This window comes from Myxocyprinus asiaticus, chromosome 12 (assembly GCF_019703515.2).
Source record: "Myxocyprinus asiaticus isolate MX2 ecotype Aquarium Trade chromosome 12, UBuf_Myxa_2, whole genome shotgun sequence".
Lineage (NCBI taxonomy): Eukaryota > Metazoa > Chordata > Actinopteri > Cypriniformes > Catostomidae > Myxocyprinus > Myxocyprinus asiaticus.
In genome coordinates this window covers 42,935,271-42,941,926 of record NC_059355.1, presented here as the reverse complement: position 1 = coordinate 42,941,926, position 6,656 = coordinate 42,935,271, and the positions used below count along the sequence as shown (strand labels likewise).

General features: G+C 40.4%; 1 protein-coding gene across 1 annotated transcript in view; it reads right to left on the bottom strand.

Moving 5' to 3' along the window:
- LOC127449681 (hematopoietic progenitor cell antigen CD34-like) overlaps window positions 1-6,656 on the bottom strand; it is a 40,354-nt gene that overhangs the window by 22,992 nt on the left and 10,706 nt on the right. The window lies entirely within an intron of this gene.

Here is a 6,656-nt window from a genome sequence, read left to right as displayed (position 1 = left end):
GTTTAATCCCTTTTTTTTCAGTTGAGTGGGCACATGTATTTCACTCCTTGGATAGCCCAATGAAAGAAATTGTATACCTTTTCTCATTATCTTAAAAAATAAAATTAAAAAAAGTATACTATGAGATTTATTCTTGGTCACAATTGTAACTGGTGGGAAAATACAGAGTAAGTGTAATACAGACATTTTGCTCAGTAGCTCAATTGGACCCAGTAGAAAATTGCAAGCAATAAAGTAACACAATTTAATATATACACCGATCAGCCACAACATTAAAACCACCTGCCTAATATTGTGTAGGTCACCCTCGTGCTGCCAAAACAGTGCCAACCCGCGTACAGAGTGGTTATCTGAGTTACCATAGACTTTGTCAGTTCAAACCAGTCTGGCCATTCTCTGTTGACCTCCCACATCAACAAGGCGTTTCCATCCGCAGAACTGCCCCTCACTGGATGTTTTTTATTTTTGGCACCATTCTAAGTAAATTTTAGAGATTGTTGTCCATGGAAATCCCAGGAGATCAGCAGTTACAGAAATACTCAGACCAGCCCATCTGGCACCAACAATCATGCCTCGGTCCAAATCACGCAGATCACATTATTCCCCATTCTGATGGTTGATGTGAAAATTAACTGAAGCTCCTGACCCATATATGCATGATTTTATGCACTGCACTGCTGCCATACGATTGGCTGATTAGATAATCACATGGATGATTGTTGCCAGATGGGCTGGTTTGAGTATTTCTGTAACTGCTGAACTCCTGGGATTTTCACACACAACAGTCTCTAGAATTTACTCTGAATGGAGCCAAAAACTGCTTTGACTGCACTGATTGGAGTGTTTTTGAAGCCACCAACCTGGATGAGCTCTCAGATACTGTGACATCATATATCAGTTTCTGTGAGGACATATGCATTCCTGCTAGGAATTATTTAATAGACAACAATGACAAACCATGGTTTACAGCAAAACTCAGGCAGCTTCGTCAGGCCAAAGAGGATACTTACAGAAGAGAAGATAAAATCTTGTACAACCAGGCCAAATAGAGACTGAAAAAGGAGATTAGAGTGGCTATTCTGAAAAGCTGAAAAAATAAATAAAACAGTTTTCAGCTAATGACCCTGCATCAGTGTGGAGAGGCCTGTGGAAAGGCCTGAAAGACTTTACCATCTACAAGACACCATCCCCCAACACTGTAGGGAATCAACAACTGGCTAATGACCTGAATGTGTTTTACTATATATTTGAAAAGCCCAGTCACACAACCCACACCCTCTCTGACCTTCATAGCACACAAATATTTACACCTCCTGCCATCACCCTACTCCCCTCTACTGCTACGCTACATGCACTTTAGATCTGTGCATGAGGTTGTGTGCTGGGTCATCTGGAAACAAAAGACAAGAAAAGCACAGGGCCCAGATGGTGTTTCACCCATTTGTCTAAAATCCTGTGTGGACCAGCTGGCCCCTATCTTCACACAGATCTTCAACTGATCAGTGGAGCAGTGTGAAGTTCCCTGCTGCTTCAAACACTCCACAATAATCCCCATCCCAAAGAAACCCAAAATCAAAGGACTTAATGACTACAAACCCATCGCTCTGACATCTGTGGTCATGAAGTCATTTGAAAGACTTGTGTTGGCCCACCTGAAGGACATCACTGAACCCTTTCTGGGTCCCCTTCAATTTGCTTATAGAGGAAACAGGTCTGTGGATTATGTAGTCAATATGGGGCTGCATTATATACTTCAACATCTAGACAGACCAGGGACTTATGCAATTATACTATTTGTTGACTTCAGTTTGGCTTTTAACACCATCAGCCCCACTCTCTAATGGACTAAATTAACCCAGCTCTCTGTTCCTGGCTCTATCTGTCAGTGGATCACCAGCTTTCTGACAGACAGGCAGCAGCTTGTGAGAATGGGGAAATTCACCTCCAGCACATGTACAACAGCACTGGTGCCCCCCAAGGATGTGTGCTCTCCCCACTACTCTTCTCCCTCTACACAAATGACTGCACCGCCAAGGATAATAGAATCAGTCTTTTGATTTTTGCATAGTTCTGTTATAAAAATCAGAGACAGAGGCAAAAACATCAGGGGCTAAATGTATGTGATTTGGTCAATGTAGCTAGTCTTTCAGAAAAATACATAAAATAAAGTATTTGTTATGAAAAAATAGTAGCCTAAAAACATTTAGGAACTTTAACTACAACTGCCACAGTTGTAATAAAACTGTATAATAACTGTCTTATAGAGTCTAACAGATTCCACCTTATAGATTTTTTAATCTGAAACTAAAACATTTTTGTCAAAATAACAGTTAATGTGAGGGTCACGTGACGCCATGCGAGATTCGGACGTGTGAACGGCGAGCTCTGTGCACTTTGCTAGTTTTAATACTTTTAATGTCATAAACCGGTAAGATTTGATACACCCTGATCCTTAACTGTTCTAGGAAGACAATATGTCAAATAATTCAAAATCCTTGAGCTCTGAGATGTCCGAATTGTTGGAATTCCTGAGGACGAAGAAGGTCAGGATATGGTGAAATTCCTGGATGGGCTCTTTCCGAGTCTGCTCAACATAACAGGCCATAAGCTGGAAATCGAGCGAGCTCACAGGGTTCCGGCTCAGCGATCTGCAGAGTGAGACAGGCCCTGATCAATTCTGGCCAAATTTCTGAGATCATCCAATAAAGATCTCGTGTTATGCGAGGCAAGGAGTAAAGGAAGGCTTTCTTGGAAGAACCACGGCAATTTCTTGTTCCCAGACTTTGCAAATTCGACAAGAGAGAAATGTGATCGATTCAAGGAATGCAAGAATCTCTTACATCAATGGAAGGTCACTTTTGCACTGATGTTTCTGGCCAAGTTGAGAATAGATGCTAAGGATGGCCATAAAGTATTTACGTGTCCCCAGCAAGCGATGTCCTTCAAGTCAATGGACTGAGTAAGTTATTTTGTGGTACTCACATTGCAGCCAAGTAGACCGACTCACTGAACGTCCACTTGCCTAGCGGCTGTAGTTTGTTTTGTGTAGAAGCACTCCTTCGGGACAGTGTTGTGGATGAATCTGCACATTCTTTGTGCTTATGCCTCCTTTTGGTTAGAGTTGGTTTTGTGGAGTATTTCTTGCAGGACATTGGAGTGATTGGGTCATTTGTTGCACTCATGTGGCAGTTGAATGGGCCGGCTCACTGAACATTCGTTTGACTGTCTGAGGAAACTGAACTGCCTTTTTTTTTTTTTTGTGCTGGTTCCGCTAGCAGCTGGAGTTTGTTTTGTGGAGGAACACACCTTCAGGACAGTTATGTGGATGAATCTACACATTCTTTGTGTTTATTCCGCCTATTGACTGGAGTTTGTTTTATAGATTATCTTCTGTTGTGTAATTCTGTCTCACAAAATTTTCATAGAAACACCGGACTTGAGCAATCCAATGGCAAAGTTTTCGCAGGGGCTGTTGTAGGCATACATGGACTGTTTGAGTTTAGAGGGATGGATGCCGATTGGTGCTGTCATGCGCAGGGTTAATGTGCATGTTTTTCTTTTTTTCTGTTTGTTTGGTACGGGGGATGTTTGGGATTTGATTGTTGCACTAATGTTGGAATGTGGTCTTTATAATTTTATAACAATCTATTTTTTCTAATATGTCATATGTCAGTGACATATGTCAATATGTCATATGTTTCACATATGAAATGTCAAATGTTAGTATGAGTGGACTGTCTCTCTCCACATGGAATGTGAATGGGTTGGGGCACCCCATAAAAAGAAGGAAGGTTATTTCTCTTCTTAAACGTAAGAAATATGATATAGTGTTTCTTCACGAAATGCATCTTTCCCCACAGGGAGCTGAAAAATTTGGTAAGATAAGGGGTGGACATTTTTTTCTTTAGTGCTGGCTCAAGTAAGAGCAGAGGAGTCATTACACTAAGTAAGCATCTACAATTCAAATGTCTCAAACAGATTAAAGGTAAATTAGGAGAGTCTTTATTGTTTTAGCAGAAATTCAGGGGCAAAGTTTGATTTTGGCTAATATTTACGCACCTTACGCTGATAATCAGAGCTTTTTTATAGATCTTGAAGGGATGTTGCAAGCCGCTGGAAACCCTCATGATATAATATTGAGAGGAGGCTTTTAATCTATTGATGGTCTCAGTCCTTGATCATAGTGAAGCAAAAGTGTGTAAGCGCCCTAGAGCAACATTGACGCTTCACAGGGTGTGTAAAAATCTTGGTCTTACAGATATTTGGAGACTTTTGAACACATCTGGTAGGGACTATACATTTTTTCATCAGTCCATAAGATTTATTCTAGAATAGATTTTTTTTTTAGTCCCTCATTTTAAGTCCCTCATTTCATCTGTTGTTGATTTCTCAGTTGGAAACATCTTAGTCTCAGATCACACCCTGGTGAGTTTAGAGGTATTGCCACAAAAAGAGAAAAAGAAATCATATAGTTGCCACTTTAATGTATTCCTTTTGCAAAATCCTGAATTCCAAAAAATGTTAAAGGCTGAAATCAATGTTTATATGGAGACCAACTTGTCCTTGGTATCCTCTGTGGGTATGGCTTGGGAGGCACTTAAGGTGGTTCTTAGGGGTCGGATCATATAGTATACCTCATTCACCAAAAAATCCAAAGCACTAGAACTCGTGGAATTGGAAGGGAATATTAAAAGTGCCGAGGCTGAATGTAGTCTGATGGCCTCAGAGAATTGACCTGATTGAAATACAGATATAATTCTATTTTGTTGCGGAAGGTGGAGTTTTGGCTATTCAGGGCAAAACGGTCAAACTGTGAGTCAGGGGACAAAGCAGGGAAGCTTTTAGCTAGATATATAAAGCAGAGACAGTCTTCTACCATTCCCTCAGTGAAATCTGCTGGTGGTGAAATATTTACCTCGGTCATTGATATTAATAATACTTTTAAAGAATTCTTTCTTGATCTCTATAGTTCCACGTCTTCGTCTACTGATGAAGATATTCAAAACATTGTGGAACCATTAGAACTCCCTAAACTGATGACTGAGAAAAAAAATCTCTTTAAAGATTCTGAGATAACCTTGGAGGAGCTTGGCGAGGTAATTAAGGCCTTGCCTACAGGCAAGGCTCTGGGGCCAGATGGCTTTGCTGCTGAATTTTTTAGATCTTATGCTACAGAACTGGCTCCACTTTTGTAAGAAGATTATATGGAATCATTAAAGAATGGAAAGCTTCTGCCAACCATGACACAAGCCCGGATCAGTCTGATTCTTAAAAAAGACAGAGATCCAAGCGAGTGTAAGAGTTACTGTCCAATTTCCCTGATCCAGCTAGATGTAAAAATATTGTCAAAAATTCTGGTAAAGGTATGACATCTCTTATACATATAGATCAGGTGGGGTATATTCGGGGCCGCAGCTCTTATGATAACATTAGGCGTGTCATCAATATCATGTGGCCAGTGGCAAATGAAAAAGTCTGGTCATTGCCATCTCACTTGACACCGAAATGGCATTTGATATGGTAGAATGGGATTATCTTTTTAAGATTTTAGAAATATATGGGTTCGGGAATACTTTTATTGGATGGATTAAGTTACTTTATAGACACACGGTAGTGGCGGTACAAACAAATGGATTAATTTCAGATTATTTTACTCTGGATAGGGGCACCTGGCAGGGTTGCCCTCTTTCCCCATAATTGTTCTGTCTTGCCCTGGAACCATTAGCAGCCATGATAAGAAAGGAAGATGATTTTCCAGGGGTGGTGGCGGGAGGTATGGCGCATAAGCTTTTGCTTTATGAAGATTATATTTTATTATTCATCTCCAACCCCACTAAATCTATGCCTTGCCTCCACAGAATTTTTAATTCCTTTTATAAGTTCTCGGGATACAGAGTTAATTGGTCTAAATCCGAAGCTTTGGCTCTGACAGCATACTACCTGGTAATGGCCTTTCAGCCAGGCACCTTTCAGTGGCCCACACAGGGCATTAAGTATTTGGGTATTTTATTCCCAGCAGATTTTTGTGATTTAGTTAGTTAATTTTGACCCTTTAATAAAAAGGTTTTCGAGCGATATGGGCAGGTGGGCTTCATTACATCTATCTATGATTGGGAAGGTTAATGTTATTAAAATGAATTGTATTCCAAAATTCAACTATCTGCTACAGTCTGTCCCTATAGATGTCCCCCTCTCTTATTTCAAGCAATTTGATAGCATAACGAAGTACTTAATTTGGAATGGTAATGTCCCAGATTACATTTCTGTAAGCTGCATAGGTCGATTGACAAAGGTGGGCTAGGCCTACCCAAGATTTTGTTTTATTATTATGCATTCGGTCTCAGACATTTGGCTCATTGGTCGCTTCCACCTGAGAGAGCCCCTCCCTGGTTTTGTATTGAACAGGACGTTTTTGCCCCTATTTTGCCATTGCAAAGCCTTTCTATCAAACTAACTGGAGAAGTTAAGTTACACCCGTTATCTCACATTTGCACTTATGGACAAAAGTGTCCAGCGTGTTTAATTCTGACATTCATTTAAATGTTGCCTCGAGCATATGGCTGAACCCAAAATTATGTATTAATAAGTCCCCTTTCTGCTGGTCAGAGTGGATTGTGAGGGGGGTTACTACACTTGGTGACCTATATGAGAGTGGA